The 19,726-nt window shown below is 44.7% G+C and overlaps 1 protein-coding gene across 3 annotated transcripts in view; it reads right to left on the bottom strand.

The window, feature by feature from the left end:
• Positions 1-19,726, bottom strand: part of LOC137504293 (hematopoietic prostaglandin D synthase-like) — a 277,276-nt gene that overhangs the window by 238,341 nt on the left and 19,209 nt on the right. The window contains exon 2 of one of the 3 annotated variants that reach the window (XM_068232521.1): positions 14,231-14,298. The exons of the other annotated variants lie outside the window; for them this stretch is intronic. The gene's annotated coding sequence lies outside the window, so the exon portion shown is untranslated. The remainder of the gene's footprint in view (positions 1-14,230; positions 14,299-19,726) is intronic. 3 annotated transcript variants of the gene reach the window in all.

The raw sequence follows: 19,726 nt of genomic DNA, 5'->3' as shown, positions 1-19,726 counted from the left end.
CATTTCACCAGACTGACCCAGTGGGCCGTGAAGGACAGGTAGCGGTCGGTCCCAAAACGGCTGCTCCATGAATCCATGGTGACATGGCATGATCGAGTGAGCGTCCCACGTTCGCCATAGCAAAGCGGTGCAGTGCTGGGATCGCCGTGTGGGAGAAATAGTGGCGGCTGGGAATTTGCCACTCCGGGATCCCATACTGCAGGAGCATACTCATGTCACTCCCCTCCTGCACAAAGGAGTATGGCAGGAGCTGGGAGCACATGGCCCGGGCAAGCAACCCGTTCAGCACACAGATGTGCCTGTTGGTGGGAGGCAGAACCTTGGTCACACTGGGAAAGGACTCGCTGAGCAGGGTCTGGCGGCATTTGCCTGCACAGGAGGATGAAGAGGCGACTGTGGAGGGAGCAGATGAGGCCACTGAGGACTGGCTGCCCAAGGGGGGAGCAATGAGTTTCTGTGCTCCTGCTGCTGATGCTGGATGAGCAGGAGGGTGGGATGCTAACTATAAAACAATATAATCAATGTGTGTAGAATGTGTTCAGGAGGTAAAACGCTGTGTATAACACTTGAAAAGCACTTGCTAAGATGTGCAGCAGCACTGGAGATGCTCTCAGTACCGCAGAGTCACAAGCAAGGATGGGCTCCCTAAGATGGCCGCCGCCTTATATAGAGGAGGGGAGGGCCAGACTCCCCTCCACTGATTGGTTGCTAGGGCCTCAGCTGGGGCCTTCTATTGGCCCAATGACGTCTTCCCATGGTTACCGAAGCCAAATTCGTGATAACGCGTTAACATCCGTGATCACGGCCGAATTTGAGAGTGACTATTTGGGTACATTCGACTTCGAATTCGGGAGCAGTATAGCTCTTCGAATTCGAGTTCTGCAATCATGAAAATCTACCCATGATCACGGGTAAATTTGAATTCGCAATCTCTGGCGAGCAACCCTGTGCAAGCCCCTTCACCGCGGCAAGGTAACGATCACGAAGGGGAATTGGCACATGTACATGCCTTTTGTATTGTTGTTGCAGCTGCAGTGCAGCCAGAAAAATTAGGCAGGCATGTACACACACCAGAAAAGTTATTATAGCGGCCGCTGCTAGCAGCAGCCTTAAAAATTGTGCATTGTAAACAACAGGTAGGTTTATGTAGTGATGGGTATTATAATGTACACCTGTCACACACAGACAGGTACCGCACAGGCACAGTGACACTGCGTGCGCTCACGTACGTGGGTGGGTGCACTGTGAACAACAGGTAGTTATATGCAGTGATAGGTATTGCAAATCTGCACCTGGCACAGTAGTAACTACCACCAAAGGGCCAAAGGCCAGTTGTGACTGACTGACAGGGCTGTATATAATGCAGGTGGGCCACACACACACACACAAAAAAAATAGATCACATGAACAAGATTAGCTCTCAAAAGAGCTGTTGAGGGGTGCTTTTTTTAGCAATAAGAATCAGCAAGGAGCAAGCTAACAAGCCTACAAGAGCCTAACTAAGCTTTCCCTATAGCTCTCTCTGCAGCAGCAGCAGCAGCTCTTCCTTCTCTAATTACTGCAGGCACACGAGTGAGTCCAATGCCTGACGCTGCCTGCCTTCTATAAGTGGGGGGGGGCTCCAGGAGGGAGTGTAGCCTGATTGGCTACAATGTGCCTGCTGACTGTGATGTAGAGGGTCAAAGTTGACTCTAATGATGCACTATGGGGCCAATCAAACTTCCGGAAAGTTCACGGTTCTCCGAGAACGTGAACCACGGAAGTTCCCCGGGAACCGTTCGCCAGCGAACCATCCGGGCCATCTCTATTCCTGGGTACAACATGGAGATTTGTGGTTTTAATAGGAAAATTAGTATTCTCAGGGGACAGGAAATCAGGCACAATTCAAAATTCTAATACCACTTTCTACAAAAAAATGTCTCTGTCACTCTTGGAGAAATTCCAATGTGTCTTGTCTAAAAAGAAAGTGACACAAAATCTCACAGATGGGGAAACATGAAGGCAATAAAAGAGGTTCTTTCTCCTTAACACACAATCCTAAACTATAATACATTTTTCCAATAGTGGGGGTTTAAAACCCAATGGCCAGCATACATAGAAACTCATGTCAGCCAATGAGATTCAGCATGTTAAAGCAACTCGAAGTGAAAATAAACGTATGAGAACATCAGTTGCAAATAAAAGAGCTTTCTAGTATGAGTTAAGAAATTTAAGTTGTAATCTATGCAAAAGAGCTTATTTGAGCTCCTCGACCCAACTTGGGCCGGATACAGTCCTGTTTTATGAAGCACTTATACGTCAAAGAAAAGATAAGGTTTTACTGCAGGAAAGTTCAAAGGGTCATTAGCTCTGCTCTGTTTTATAGTTTAAAATATAGAGTGTGGTTTGTAAACTGCAATTATGACAGAATGATGCAATGTTATTAAAAAAAAAAAAAAGCAATATTGCTGAAAGTAAAAATGAGACTTTTTTTTTGCTACTAATGTTCTATTAATTATCCATACTACACCTACAATTCATTTATATCATAAGGTTTTTTTTTTTTTTTTCTTTAGTTTACTTAGTTGGTCATATGTTAAACAGGCAGTTGCAAGATGTAGCATCAACCTCCCCCCTATTAACTTGGCTGCTAATACATGGCAGTGGAGCTAGAATCAGGATGTCAAAGTTAATCTACTCAGAGGAAGTTCCCATATTTTGAGAAATGTGATAAATGTTTCCATATTGATGATTTCTTAAAACAACAGGAAGTTATTTTGGTCCATTTTCAAGCTGCATATAATTTTCATGAAATTTGAATGCAAGGAGAAATAATTTGCATCTCACTGATTATCCCTACTCAATATATTTTTGGATAATTTTTATTGGAATGCCAAATATCTAAACTTGAATTGAATCTAATTTATTCATTCAATATGTTTGCATGAGTATTGACCAAGATCATGAGATTGTTATCTGACACCCCAGCAAAAAATCAAATAGAACATAATAAAAATGAACAGTAGACCATGCATGGTGCTGCCATTAGAAGATACAATTTCCTTTTCAATGTTGTAGCTATACCATGCCTGCACATTCACCAGTGCTTTCTTTGAAACATACCAAAACTTTTCTTTATCTTTATCACTCATGAATAGGTAGCCTTTAGGACCTGTTTCCACGTGTGCGCAGCATGCGTCTTGCGGCACAGCTGTGAAATGTCTCACAGCCGAATCCCTCTAGCCGCACTATGCATGGCTATGGGATTTGGACAGTGATGTGAGCATTTATGCTGTAGGGCCTCAGATTTTTCCTCGGCCACAAATTCGGATGCTCTGCCTAGAGTTCTATAGGCTGCCAAATTCCATCCGAATTCGTAGCCAAGGAATCAGCCTGTTTTCGCACACAAATGGAAACCTAGCCTTACTGATGCTCAGACATCATAAAAATGTCCTAAAGCCATATGTAACAAATACCCTAAAGATTCAATTGTCAGTCTGCAAGAGCTTTTTAAGCGCTAGTGATTTTAAAAACCACTTAAGGACCGGGCTGTGTTTTAGAGATCTGTGCTGCGTGGGCTCTGCAGCCCGCAGCACAGATCGTGAATACAGCAGGGCGATCAGACTTCCCCCCTTTTTTCCCCACTAGGGGGATGACCTGCTGGGGGGTCTGATTGCCGATGCTCTGTGTGGCCGAGCGGGGGGTGGGGCTCCTGAATGCCCCCCTCCGCAGCATTTTCCGCCCTCCCTACCTCTTCCGCCCTCTCACTCTGGCTGTGAAGTGCGCAGGACGGATATCCGTCCTGCGCATTGTAGGATAGGCTTCAGCCTATCAAATGGCGGCGATCCCCGGCCAATCAGAGGCCGGGGATCGCCGATCTGCCCTACGGCGCTGCTGCGCAGCAGTGCCGTATGATGTAAACAGCGGGGATTTCTTCCCCGTGTGTTTACATTTTGCCGGCGAGCCGCTGACATGGGAGCGGCCGTTTCCATGGTAAACCACTTAAGACCTGCTGACGCCTATGGGCGTTAGCTGGTCGTTAAGTGGTTAAAATCTCTTGCTAATGCAATGCTATGAGGGATTATTTTCAAAATCACATCGCTCCAGTGTGAACACACACATAGTATAACATTAGCAAGAGCTTTTAAAATCACAAAGTGCTCAGAAAAGCTCTTGCAGTGTGTGTGAAGATCTATGTGGTGATGATGATATGTACTGCAGAACATAGCAGCCATATTGTATCTCGTGGAAGCCATATTTTTCATTTTTCTGACTGTATCATGTGTATGTCTGCTAAAGCCAGTCTGGCTTTGGGGGAAGCTGTGATTGTCTGTATGACAGTATGAAGTACTTTGAGTCTGTATTCAGTTCCTCTGGAAGTTGGAAGCTGCTAATTGGATCTTCTGTAGGCCAGTATATAGTACATTTGCATCTGAAGGGTGAACTCTTGTGAATAGTAGGAGCAGGAACTGCTAAATTGGTTTGCTAGCCTCTAATTAGGAGATGGCTGATTAGGCCAATAGCAGTCATGTCCCCACCTTTTGATCTGCTGTGAAATACTGTCTCAAATGTGTACTATTGTCACCTGGACTGGCTGCAGATCACACCAGCCTGAGCCAGGAATTTACATATGACAGCCTGCTGGAATGTTGAAGAAGTCAGGAAGCCTTACTCAAAAAGTCTTTTGATGTGTGTGCCAGACTACAATTCTACCTGTGGAAATTAGATCTATGGGGAGATGGGAAATCTCTGCAAACTTCAAAGGCTAACAGGAAACTCAGGAAGGATGTGTTGTCACACCTGAGGAAATTGGATTGTTCCTGGATCTGGACATTTGAGTGGCCCCGGGCCACAAATCTGGCTATAAAATCTCAGCTAGGAAGATTTAGAGTTGTAGTTCTTTGGAGATAGCAAGACGCTAGGACTATCCTGGTCTGACCAGCAACTGCGTTCTCCTCGCAAACAACAATCAGACCTCGTATTGGTAATTTTTTTCCCATTTTATTTTACGCAAACTGTCTTACTGTGTATCTTTGTAATTTTTACTTTGTTTTTTTTTTGCAAATCTTTTGTATATATTATTTTCTGCATTGTTCTACTTTTTTTTCTGGAATATTAAATCTTTGTAATTTTACTGTGTATCTTTGTAATTTTTACTTTGTTTTTTTTTGTAACTCTTTTGTATATATTATTTTCTGCATTGTTCCACTTTTTTTTCAGAAATATTAAATCTTTGTTTAATAAGTTTGACTTCTGATGTACTAAACTAGCTCATAGCCTAGAAAGAGACTGCAGTGTAATTTACATTACAAGTTCAGTGCCTGATTGTGCCTTGCTACTGTACGATTGTATTGTGTGCGCGGCATTCCCGTGTTTGGCCTAAGCGCAAAGCTGACCCAAATATGGAAACGCGGACTGCGTGCAGATCACTCGACAGCAGAGTGGGAATCGTTGAAGTGTCTAGCAGCAGCTAGTGGTGGCAGTGAGAAGTGCTTTGAGGGGCGACAGCCTTGTTGTAGCTTAAATAAGGCTGCTCCCCGCTTGATCTGCTCAAACCCGCAGTCGGGAACCGTATCTGCAGGCGTGCCACGGGACCGGTTCCTGACAGTGTGCACCAACCCTTAGAGCTAGTTTACACAGGGTGCTTTTTCAGCGTTTTGCTGATCACCAGCAATCAGCAAAGCGCTGCTCCTAATGTATCCCTATGGATACATTCACACTGCAGCGTTTGCAATCATTCACAAACGTGCTGCATGCAGCGCTTTGGGGACAATCGCGCTGTGATTTTCATTCTATTGAATGGGAATCACAAGCGCAAATCATGCTGAATCAAGGCAAATCACGAGATTTGGGCTACCAAATCCCAAATGTGATCGCGGTAACGTGCCCAATGTGAACCAGCCCTGGCAGAACAGGTATTAGCAGTTTTTGAACCAGGCATGGAACCTTGACAAGCATTCAAGGTAATACATTCACTATAAAAAAAAGCATTCTGAGCAATGTAATGGACTGCTGAATACATACGCAAGACCTTCAATAGTACTGTAAAAAAATAAATACTGCATTACATTTTTTGAATGGAAGATAAACGTTTACGTGGGTGGCAATGATACACACTGCTTAAATTCGCATACATGAGTAGCCTTGGCATTCTTAAAACCCATTAAAAGCACAAAAGACTTGTACCATAGTAGCATTTTAAAGACCTATTTACTCTTCAAAATATACATCATTCACTAAAAATAACAAATGGTGGTTACATGTTCTGCGGGCAAACTCAGGTATAAAAAAGTTTAAAAACAAGACCACATAAACACAAAGTAAAATTGGATTTCTCAAATAAATAGGCTTCGTTCACACATAACACAAACACAGACACAGAACATTTATAGCGCACTTTTCTCCTGGCAGACTCAAAGCACCAGAGCTGCAGCCACTAGGATGCGCTCTATGGGCAGTAGCAGTGTTAGCAGGGCCGGATTTGTACTTCTTACTACCCAAGGCCCACTTTTACCAACCGCCCCTCCCAAAATTTACTAGAGCCTGTACATGTGAAAATAGCCCTGCATATGATTACCTACAACACCGGAGCTGGTCACATGGTGGGTTGGAGTAATTATATGTTCCCACCATCACATGCCCAATAATTGTGTTCACAATTCTTAAAATGTACCTGAGACGAGAGGCGTTTCAGGTTCCATACTTACCTGAGGCTCCCTTAAGCCCCCTTAAGACTGCTCATCCCTCACCATCTCACTGAGTGGCTATTGTCCCCCGCAATTCAGCCCAAATGCCTGGCTGAGTCACGCAGGCACATCTGGCCGGGCATGCGTGAGAAAGCGTGACTCGGCCGGGCATTCTGGCTGAATTGCAAGTTTCTTAGTGAGTTGAGCATTTCCCATGTGGCCGATAATGGGTTTCTACTGGCACTATTAGAGTTCCTGCTATGGAACAATATCTTTGTGTTCAAGGGGACCCACTACCTCCAGGTGCAGGGGGCGGCGATGGGAACGACATGTGCCCCATCGTATGCTAACCTGTACCTGGGGGATTGGGAGCGACAGATCTTCTCTGATGACTCTATGTCAATGTACCTGTGCCAAATTGTGGCATGGCACGGGTAAATTGACAAAATGTTGCTGTTCTGGATCGGTGGGCACGGGCTGCTCACGGATTTCGTGAACCGACTGAACGTTAACGAGCGGAATTTGCGTTTCACATTTCAGGTGGGGACGCATCTGTCCCCTTCCTGGACCTGAGAATTTTAATGGACGTTGAGGGCAATGTCTCCACAACCTTATACAGCAAAGAGACGGCCACCAATTCATTATTAAGAGCAGACAGCTTCCACCCATCACATAATGTCAGAGGGATCCCTACCGGACAGTATTTGAGGGTACGGAGGAACTGTTTTGATCTGGCCACTTTCAATGTAGAGGCCAGAGATCTACGTAAGAGGTTCAAGGATAGGGGATAGATATCGCGATGTCCACCTCAGACGCGCATATCAACACGCAGTTCATGCTGATCATGGAACATTAATTGGCACACAACGTCGATCATTACGTGTCGATAATGACATAAGATTCTGCACGAAGTTCTGTGTCCAGCATGGCCTAATTACAGAGGTCTTTAGACGCCACTGGTACATCTTACATAATGACCCCAAATTAGCGGCCTTCATCCCTAAATCCCCAAATTTCTCTTTTAGGAGAGCTCCCTCCCTTAGGGATCTCCTTGTTAGCAGTCACTTCCCTGGGGCAGAGGGTGCCCCAAAACACTGTAGGGTTACGGGTACCTACAGGTGTGGAGGGTGCACCGTCTGTCGTTACATGCAAGCGGGCAGAGTGGTGGAACTACCGGATGGCAGGACCTGGACCCTACATCATTTAGTCAATTGTGATACGATCTTGGTGATTTACCTCTTGGTCTGCCCGTGTGGAACTTTCTACGTCGGGAAGACCAAGAGGGAGCTAAGGAGACGAATTAATGAACATATAACTAAAATCAAGAGTACGGATCTGGAGGTCCCTTCACCAGTAGCCCGCCACTTTAAGACAGCCCATGCAGGGAATTATAAGAATTCAAGAGTTATTGGTTTGGACCATGTCCACACCAATATCCAGAGGGGGGGGGGGGGATATTTTGATACAGCAGGAGGAATGGCAGCACTTTCAAAACTCATACCTGAATGATTTCACACCAACACTCATTGCAGGCACAAAGGGGGGACATAGCTTCAGTGAGGCGTGAACCTATACCTGAATGATTTATCTGCCATGATGTGCAGCGCTCCAACAACTACTGGACTAAAACTTTTACTACAGGCCAAGGTGGTACGTCACCGCCGTGGGGAAGTCTATTAGGTTATAATTTGTGTATGAGTTTTGAAAGCGCTGCCATTCCCCCTGCTGTATGAATTGAATGTAAGTATACTAGTGGCCAGCTGCATTCACTGTTTCAAAATCACTTCAAAAAGCTTTAGATTAAAATTAGTACACAATTTGCATCTGCTTTGCATTCAGGGCGTGTATTTAGTTCCAGAGGGGCTCTGCATTGCCTCTGTAGGCTTGCAATCAGATGCATCCATGAGCGCTGTCACCAGTTTGTATGTTTGGGTAATTTTGATGGATTGGCCCTCCAGAGAGAGGCACGCTGGATTTTCGAGTTAAAAGCTACTGTCCCCCCGAGCCTGAATGATTCTCAAAGCTATTCTCCCTTTCAACCTTTATAGTGTGTCCCCTCCCTGGTGTCCTGTGTCTGACGGCGCACCACCTTACCTTCTGGTGTGACCATACAGAAGCACTGCCTGGGCCTGATGCGATATGGACGTTTCTCTGTACAGCATCGCGGTCCCACTTGTATCTAGTGGCCAGCCTTTCTTTTTGTAAACATGGTTGGTTGGTGAACTCCAACCTTTACCCCGGGTGTATTACCCTGGAGCCGTACAGGCAATTGTGTTTTGAATTATCTATATTTTTATGCCGGCATGTATCCGCATTAAATGTTCTAATGGATAATGCTTCTGTTGTTATATTAATGGCCATCTCGGGGCTTCCGCCCCTTCTTTTCCTCCCCACCTATGGTCGCAGCTTGCGTTCCAATGGAGGGCCGGAAGTGCGGGTGGTCTCATCGATGATTGGCCAGGATTTTGCACAATTAGGAAGTGAATGGATGTTGACGCATACTTGCTGACACAACCCCTCGAGAAAGCCGGAAGTGAGCCGGCGAAACATGTTGGGTATACACGGCGTGCGTGTTAAACCCGCGGCGAAGCCTGTCTCCTTTCCCTGCTGCCACCGGCATTCCCGGTCTGTACCACCTACAACGTTGCCTGTGCAGTGCACTAGCCGATACACAGTGATGGAGATTCACTGGCGGCTACATATCGGCTGCACACCTTGGATGATAAATGTCTTTCCAGACCCGGACCCTATCTGTGACATCCATGGATTCTGCCTAATGGGACACTTGGGACCTGGACTTATGGCAATGCTGTGGAATCGGTAGAGTATACAGCCATACATGTGCTTTACAAGTGACGTGCTGCATATTGCTTTCTGCTTTTTTGCTACAAGTCATGTGCCTGATGCTGCTTGGTCCTGCCTATGCTAAAGTCTGCTTATTTGGGACTGGCTTTTTTGCTCTACTGTGTACGCGTTGCCAATCAGGAGCCATAAATATGTGTCTCTGTCCATTAACATCCTAACGTTTATACTACCCAAAGAAACTGTGCAGTATTAGTACTTCTTCAACTTTCAGAGTGCACCTAAAACATACATGGACATATTTTTTGGTGATCACCTTAAAGAAAGAACTCTGTCCCTGTATGGATGTGTGCATGAATGCTGGGGTGGTATGCTATAGATAGGTGGTGGGTTACTTTGTGAGTTAACATTTTGAATGTTCATAATGAAATTAATAAAGTTCATATTTTTATAAAAAAGTGATCTTATTAAGTGATTGGAGTGTACTCCTCCTCCCATTTACCCTTACAGTTTTTTAATCATAAAAATGTCCTAAAGCCGTATGTAACAAATACCCTAAAGATTCAATTGTCAGTCTTGGTGTTGGTGCGCACTGCAAGAGCTTTTTAAGCGCTAGTGATTTGAAAATCTCTTGCTAATGCAATGCTATGAGGGATTCTTCTCAAAATCACATCGCTCCAGTGTGAACACACACATAGGATAACATTAGCAAGAGCTTTTAAAATCACAAAGCGCTCAGAAAAGCTCTTGCAGTGTGCACCAGCCCTTAGGGTGCGTATCCCTATGGATACATTCACACTGCAGCATTTGTGATCATTCACAAACATGCTGCATGCAGCGCTTTGGGGGCAATCGTGCTGTGATTTTCATTCTATTGACGGGAATCACAAGCGCAAATCATGCTGAATTAAGGCAAATCACGAGACTTGGGCTGCCAAATCACAAATGTGATCGCGGTAATGTGCCCAATGTGAACCAGGCCTGGCAGAGCAGGTATTAGCAGTTTGTGAACCAGGCATGGTACCTTGACACGCATTTAAGGTAATAAATTCACTATAAAAAAAGCATTCTGAGCAATGTGATGGACTGCTGAATACATACGCAAGACCTTCAGTAGTATTGTAAAAAAATAAATACTGCATTACATTTTTTGAATGGAAGATAAACGTTTACGTGGGTGGTAATGATAAACACTGCTTAAATGCACATACATGAGTAGCCTTGGCATTCTTAAAACCCATTAAAAGCACAAAAGACTTGTACCATAATAACATTTTAAAGAAATATTTACTCTTCAAAATATACATCATTTACTAAAAATAAGAAATGGTGGGCATCCTTTATTGATACATGTTCTGCTGGCAAACTCAGGTATAAAAAAGTTGAAAAACAAGACCACTTAATAACAAAGTAAAATTGGATTCCTCAAATAAATAGGCTTCGTTCACACATAACACAAACACAGACACAGAACATTTATATCACGCATTTCTCCTGGCGGACTCAAAGCGCCAGAGCAGAGCTGCAGCCACTAGGACGCGCTCTATAGGCAGTAGCAGTGTTAGGGAGACTTGCCTAAGGTCTCCTACTGAATAGGTGCTGGCTTACTGAACAGGCAGAGCTGAGATTCTACATAAGTCTGTACATTTTAAGTCCAGTCCAGTGCTGTTCTGTCCTGTCAGTTTTCTATCAGTTTTACCTTTCTGAACCAGAAATGCACACATTTTATGTGTGAACACAGCCATAGAAGACAGATACAAAACTGACAGATTCACATATAAAAAGGTGTCACGTCCTGTCCTGTTTTTAACAGTTGGCATCCATTTTGTATGTGTTTCTATGGATTTGTTCACACATAAATCTGTAGATTTCTGGTCCAGTCATGCCTTTTCAGTTTTGTATCAGTTTTGTCTGTGTTTCTATGGGTATATTATTCACACACAAAAGGTGTACATTTCCAGTCCAGTCAGATAAAACTGAAAGCGGTTGTGGTTAGGGTTAGACATCAGTAGAGGGAGGGTTCTGTGTGAGAATTAGTTAGGTTTAGCTGTAGAAAAGTAACTGTAACATTTACTGTTATTTTACTATTGGAATTTGCACAAAAAAATAGTAGAATATCAGTAAATTTACAGATATTTTACTAGCCGTTATTTCCAGCTCCCCGATTTCTGGGCGCCACTTTTGCATGCATGTCACTCACATGATTCCCATATCCCTATATTTTGGCTGCAGATTACAGTGAAACAAAGCCTTTTTTTGAAGAAAATTTCTAACTACTAAAAAAAAAAAAAATTCTGCTTTCTCAATCTTAATATAGACAAAGCAGAAGGCATTTTTTTTAAGAGAGGCATTGCTACGCGCTGTAATTTTTTTTTCAATAAAAATTTTATTTGGGTCATTTTTGGTGGGGGAGGTAAACAGTTAATTTTAAATGTAATAATGTGTGCTTATTTTATTTTAAAAAAAAATGTACGTAGATGTAGTTTTACTATTTGGCCACAAGATGGCCACAGTGAGATTTTTTTTATCTTTTTTTAGCCCTGGAAGCGAAGTGCTCGCTTCCAGAAAGCATAAGGAGGACGGGAAACTTTTTATTTTTGTCAGAAAGACCGCGGCCTATGATAAGAAGCCGTCGTTTTTTTTCTGCCAGGTACTTAGATCAATGAAAGGGAACTATGTTCCCATTCATGATCTCCGGGCTACCGGTGGGCACACGGGTGCACGAGCGATCACGTGCTGGAGCGCGCAGAAGCACAGCAGCAGCCGGCTGAACATGACAATCACGTCCAGGATGGTTAAAGTATACATATGAAAATAAAAAACAACAAAAGTCATTATACATGACCTTTAAAGTCTCCTGCACCTGAATGTGTATTTGAAGTGAAAACGTGCTAAATGAAATGTCTCTGTTTAAAGACACATATTACATAATCAGCAACTAGAAAGCAAATCATACTAATTGTTAACACTACTTCTCTCTCTCTCTCTCTCTCTCTCTCTCTCTCTCTCTCTCTCTCTCTCTTTTAGCATGGCTATGCTTATTAAATGTTAAAAAGATGGTATACAGCAGTGTTCCCCAACCCTGTCCTCAAGGCCAACGGTGCATGTTTGTGGAAATCCACACAGGTAAATAATCAGCTCTGCTGAGACACTAATTGCTATACCTGTGAATTTTTGTGGTTTTCTGCAAAACATGCACTGTTGGTGGGCCTTGAGGACAGGGTTTGGGCACTCTGCACAGTATAAGCTGAGAAAAAAGTGATAGAGAACAAAAGAAGGGATGGTGAGTGGCTGGTAAGCCCCACCCCTCTTAGCACCACCTGCTGGACCTAGATTCATACTGCGTCGGTCTGCATTTGGTTAAAAATGTTTGCAGTTACAATAAAGGACCTGATTTAAATTACGCTTACACTATATGCCTTTAATATAATACCGGCTATATTTTTCAACCACATTTTGGCCTCATTATTTGTTTCATTTCATTTGTAGCAACTACAATCCACACAAAATACCAGTTTTTTGATCAAGGCAAATACTGGTTATATCTTTACCGGTTATATCTTTGCAATATTGCACCTACAAAAATCACTGTGAATACAGTTTTTATCTTTGTCATTAAATGCTGCTACAACAATCACAGAGAATACCAATTATTTTGTTCAAATATTGTGGCTGCAACAATCTCACTGAATATCATTTATACCTTTGACAGAAAATGCGGCTACCATGAATGATTGCACAAAATACCAGTTATATCCTTCAAAAACTGCAGCTACAACAATCTCACTGAATACTGTGTTAAGGTTAGGCACTATCATGGGAGGTTAAGATTAGGCACAGGGGGGTTTAAGGGCTAGGCATCACCATGGATGGTTAAGATTAGGCTCCAGGGGGGTTAAGGTTAGTCACCACCATGGGGGTTAAAGAGACTCTGAAGTCTCTTATTTTCCCTGTTTTTCTCATATAATCCTGTTCAGCATGAATGCCCTAGTGAAATCGCTGCATCCCTGCGGCAGATGGGTGATTTATTGCTGTGTTTTAGACCAGAAAATTGTGCTGCCCTGGCCTGCAGGGCTTCTCTTCCTGGAGAGGCTGAGCTTTGAGCTGTAGCTCAGCCTCTCCGCAATCAATATTCGCGAATCTCTTCCTCCTCCCCGCCCCTCTCAGTGAAAGAAGACTGGGAGGGGCAGGGAGATGCAGTGATCCGCAGAGGTTGACTGCAGAGGAGGCAGAGCTACAGCCTGAAGCTCTGCCTCATTGAGGAAGTGAAGCCCTGTGAGCCCTGGAGCTCTGCAGGGCTAATCCTCAGTCATAAATCACCCATCTGCCCTGAGGATACGGCGATTTCACTGGGGCATTCATGCCGAACAGGATTATATGAGAAAAGCAGGGGAAAAAAAAGAGACCTCAGAGTCTCTTTAAGGTTAGGTACTATGTGGGGTTAAAGTTAGGGTTAGGGTTATATTCCAATAGCGGCTACATCCGGTGATTTTTGTAAATGGAATCACATCGCTGGCTAACAATAGGCGCCCTTTTGTGAATTAAATCCCATATATCGGATATATCCACGCCCTGCTATAATCTAAATCATGTTTATCGGCTACATCCGGCACCCTTTTATACAGGAAATCATGTTTATCAGCAATTTCTGGCGCCCTTTTATAACCGAAAAATCCCATTTATTGGCTACATCAAGTGCCCTTTTTTCAGGCGCCCTTTTTACATGTACGCATCGTTTATTGGCTGTATTCTATTCTTATTACCTCTTCAATTTCTCCACAGGCTAGATTCCAACAGAACAAAGTAGGTTGTGGCATGGAGAGAGGAGATCCTGAAGAAATGAGGAAGAGAAAAGTTCCTTTAAATCAACTTCAATGTTCTACCAATACATTTATCTTCTGTCTTATATCAGAACATGATGAAAATGTAAATATAGTGGTGCAGCTGCAGGACACAGATTGGTACAGTAAGTGCAAGGATGACCCATAAAGGATGACCCCTAATGGGTCCCCTTGTCCAGAGGCCCCAGTTCGGTCCCAGCCCTCTGCATCCCCTATTGTTACGCCACTGCTGTCAGTACTGCACAAATGTGTTAATGTTATTTAAAACTATCTCATTTCAATGTGCAGCTAGCTATTAATTTCCAAAACTGAAAATAAGGTCAATGTACATTATTTTTCTAGTCTTGCATCTGTATTCTAAACTGTATTGCACTAAGTAGCTTACAGTACACATTCCCCAGGTTGGTAACTTTTCCTGCTGGACTTATTAGCTGCACCTGATCTCAGCAGGATCAGTCCTGCTGTGAACAAGTGAATACTCACCTAATGATGCAGGAAGATGGATCACAGCCAGGGCCGGGACAAGGTTCCCCAGTTCCCCAGCAACAGAGGCTGAGCTTCCAAAGTGCCCCCCCAAAGTAGGTCATTTGGGTGCCACTATAGGGGCCCATGTCAAAATTCTAAAATTATTAGCCATAGCCTATAATTTGGGCACAGGACAGCACAATAGCTGTGTTACAGTTAGGTGTAGGTATGGGCTAGGTTAGTGGCAGCGACCTGAGGATTTTCCCAGCCCCCTGTAGGCCGATCTGCTGTGCTCCTGACTGCTCAGGTGAGTCACGGACTTTACAGGGCTAACAGGGACACATTTTGGGGTCTGGGAGGATGACGAAGGAGGTAATTGGGCAAGTCTGCTTAACACTGCTACTGCCTATAGAGTACCCCCTAGTTACTGCAGCCCCCCCCCCCCCCCCAATGCAGGATGTATGTGAGGGGAGTTGGACTGAGGGCATTGCAGTACTGAGAACACACATCTGGTCACTCACAGTGGCAGCTATTGATTTGATGTGTGTGACTGTCAGATAACTGTCTGCCCCTCTCCAAACCCCCTTCCCCCTCCATACCGATCTCATTCTAGGCATGGATGATTCCAGACATCCATATAACAGCTGCTTCCCTGTCCCATCGTCCAGTCATCCATGGGCACGTGTTGACAGTGAAGGGTTCACTGCATCCTCCTGAATGAGATCAAGGGGGGATTCCCTCCCCCCTGTCCAGTCCAGCCACAGCTCAGCTCACATGTTTTACACAGGCATTGCTGCAGGAAGCCACTTCCATTAGAGCAGAAGCCGGCTTCCTGCTGTTGCCTAGCAACGCAATGCCGTAGCTGTGCCTGTCATCTCTCTGATGACAGCGCGGCTGTTTGAGTCACAGGGCAGACAGGCACACTCATTAGGAGGATGGCAACACTAGGGGATTCGGGCGATTGCAATGCAGTCATAAATTTGACAATCTGGAGCTTTCCCACTTCACTCCTTCCTGTGGCATTCGCCCAATGCTGTGCCAACTACTTCGGAAGCTTCACCAGCCAAACGCCTGTGCTCTGCTTGGCTCCGCTGAGGTCCAGCTCCCCTTTATCAGCAGCCATAATCAGTCTCTCCTTTCCACCACTGTAGCAAGTACATGTACACACAGGAAGGAACTCAAGCCGGTGCACACTTCAGTACGGAACGCAGGAAGGGACACAATGTAGGAAGATATAGCAGAACTTCAGCCAGTTGCGGCCAGTCAATGCATGCGCAGGGCGCTCCTGTGTCTCACTCCTGTGGCTGGGAGCAAACTGCGCCTGTGAAGGCGCAGAAGGCTCCCAGACACGGGAGCGAGACAGAGGAGTGCACTGCGCATGCACCAACTGACAGCAACTGAACAGACTTACGGGACCCGATACCGAAGAGGGAGAAGGCGGGGGACGGCGGCGTGGGAGCGATCTCTGCCGATGGGGCTGGAGGAAGCCCCAGGTATGCATTAAACACTGCCAAATAAATGTCTCTGTATGTAAGTATACATGTGAATCAAAACATACATTATTGAGATCTCACCAGCCTCCTCTTGTCAGTATACTCTGGCCCAGTTGTAATGCACACTATCTGCTACAGATGATATTTACAACTTTCCTCCATCTGTGTTTTCTTCCTGCTTGTCTTCTCTGCTGTCAAGGAGTTAACCTTTCTTTTCCCGGCTTAATCTCTTTATCCCTGCATTCCGTCTGTAATTGAAAGCTGTCCTCTCTGCTTCTGTACTCTTTCCCCTGCTCCACTCTCACTGGGGTGTTTCCTTATCTTTTTTCTGTGCTCTGTCACTCACAGCTTCAGACGCAAGTTCCCTAACGAGCTGTTCCAGCATGTCACAGGCTGCAGGCAGCCCAGCATCTCGCTCCTGCCAGCTCTCCCTGGCTTCTCAATTCAAAATCTGCGCGCTGCTCAGTCTCCAGTGATCAGCTGAGAGCTGCGCATCTGTGTGCCTGTGAGTCACGACTCTCCTGCTGCTTCCTGACGTCATTTAGGGGCCTGGTCTGCACATTCTCCGTGCCAGAAGCATTACCGTAGTACTGGCCAGGGTGAAACTCTGCCGCTAGCTCAGACAGAGAAGTGCAGAGAGGAGAGGCGGCCCACCACGTCATGTGACAGCCTACCGAACTTTCCATCGGGACTTCGCCGGCTCGGATAACACAGAGAAATGCACCCCCTGGTGGCTGCGCTCAGAGGCCCCAGCCTTCCCAGCCTCTGCCTCGGCCCGGCCCTGATCACAGCGATGTCCACCGATGACGAGCATTCCCCGAACTCCCTTCCTGCTGGTGGATACACGCGACAACACATGACAGGAGCATACAAGAGATTGTGGCCCTTTTGCACGGAAGTCGTCAGGAATCTTAAAGATCCAATTCGCTGTGATGGTCGTTGTCGCTGCACTTTGCCAGACGTCGTTCACATGATCGTGCACCTGTAGTCATGTCACAAGTTTTTTCCACGATGCAACAAGGTTTACAGACAGCAAACTGTCAGGACCATGATCCTGACATCACACTGTGGGAGGGGTTCCTCCACAATATCAGCCACACAGACAGGTGATCTATTTGAGAAAAGGAAGGTATCAGCTACAGATTGGGATGAAGTTCAATCCTGGGTTAAAGTACCTATTCAAGGTGGCCACACACAATACAATAAAACATTACATTTTTTCAATTTTGGTTACATAGCAAAATTAAATGTTTTATCTTTTTTCAATCAAGAAATGTAATCAAATTTCCATATTTTTAAATATATGTCTATTTGTGTTCCCCGGCATCATTTCTTTCATAATTGAGGAAATATGTAATACATATGTGTGATACATTGGTCAGATTTATGATCAAATTAGAAAAATGGATCATAGTCCATTGTGTGTTGCCATCTTAAGGCTACTTTCCCACCAAGACGTTGCGTTTTAGGGGACGTTATTTGTGCCCCTAACGCAATGGAGCTGCAATCCCTTTCAGGCAGGCTGCATATCATTGTCTGCCTTTTCCTGCTGTCAGCCTGTGATTGATTATCATTTACCTGTGTGGGAATCTGCATGTCTGCTTCCATTGGATGACCTCAGTATAAAGGACTGCTTCCTGCAGTGCTCCACGGGCTATCATAGTTCCAGCATAAGCCTGTCTTGCTGCTACTCTGGCCCCAGACCGTGTTCATAGTTCTAATGTTAATTCATATGGACTGCACTGATCTCCTGCGTAGGAGTCAGTGAGTCCTTCTAGTCCTGTTCATCAGTTTTTGTTACTTTGCTGGTCTTGCATCATATATTGGTTCATCGCCAATATATACGCATACTAGCGCGTTTGTTATTTTGCTTGTATTCGTGTTACGTTAATACATCAGTGTCGCTGATATATACGTACTTGAACTGTTTATATCCTGTTTTCTGTCAGTCAGTTTCTAGCACGTTTTGGTAGGTTGCACGTATCGTGATCACCCGTGCTTAAATCAGTCCTGTTCCTGTTACCTTGCGTGGATTGTGCTCACTTCTGCGTAGAAGTAGCTAATCCTTCCTAGTCCTGTTCCTGTTACCTTGTGTGGATTGCACTGACTTCTGCGTAGAAGTAGCGAATCCTTCTGAGTCCTGTTCCCTGTATTGCTCCAGTTCCTAGCCAGTGTTCCTTGCTTATGTTATATATCGGATCATCGCTGATATATACATATGTTAGTCAGTTGTTTGCAGTTTCATTGATAGCTGTAATTATAATACGCTAGGAATATTATACCCATTGTATATTAAGTATTGTTTGTGGTTGCTCGGATCTACGCCTGCTCTGTGCGCCACATCTCCTACGGGAGTCAGTCCTCTCCTCCACTACAACTGGGCATATCCTGGTTCCTTGTGCTTGCGTGTGTGTCTCCTTCACGTCAGGATCTGTATTATGTGCTGACCGTGGAGAATATACCACCGAGACAGATGCCGGGACAGGAAAGACATTGAAGCTGGGTGGGATCGGCTATTCGGCTGAAGATGAAAAAAGGTGAGTTATTACTATTATGCCCGCTTCCAACACCGCTGCAGCACCTACCTGTCTCTAAGCTATACTGCAGTCACCTATCTAATCTATACTGCAGTCACCTACCTACCTAATCTATACTGCAGCACCTACCTACCTATCTAATCTATACTGCAGCAGCTACCTACCTACTCTATACTGCAGCACCTACCTACCTACTCTATACTGCAGCACCTACCTACCTACCTAATCTATACTGCAGCACCTACTTATCTATACTGCAGCACCTACCAACCTACCTACCTAATCTATACTGCAGCACCTACCTAGCTACCTGATCTATACTGCAGCTCCTACCTACCTACCTAATCTATACTGCAGCACCTACCTAATCTGTACTGCAGCACCTACCTACCTACCTAATCTATACTGCAAGCAACTACCTAATCTATACTGCAGTACCTACCTACCTACCTAATCTATACTGCAGCACCTACCTAACCTATACTGCAGTCACCTACTTATCTATCCTATACTGCAGTCACCTACCTATCTATCCTATACTGGCACCTACTTATCTAAGCTATACTGCAGTCACCTACCTAAGCTATACTGCAGTCACCTACCTATCTATCCTATACTGGCACCTACTTATCTAGGCTATACTGCAGTCACCTACCTAAGCTATACTGCAGGCACCTACCTACCTAACCTATACTGCAAGCACTTACCTATCTAACCTATACAGCAGGCACCTACCTATCTAACCTATACTGGCACCTTCTTATCTAAGCTATACTGCAGTCACCTACCTATCCAACCTATACTGCAGGCACCTACTTACCAAACCTATACTGCAGGCACCTACCTATCTATCTATTTATCTATCTATCCTATACTGGCACCTACTTATCTAAGCTATACTACAGTCACCTACCTAAGCTATA

Source organism: Hyperolius riggenbachi, chromosome 1, assembly GCF_040937935.1.
Source record: "Hyperolius riggenbachi isolate aHypRig1 chromosome 1, aHypRig1.pri, whole genome shotgun sequence".
In the NCBI taxonomy this organism is placed as follows: domain Eukaryota; kingdom Metazoa; phylum Chordata; class Amphibia; order Anura; family Hyperoliidae; genus Hyperolius; species Hyperolius riggenbachi.
This window is presented reverse-complemented; position numbering and strand designations above follow the sequence as displayed.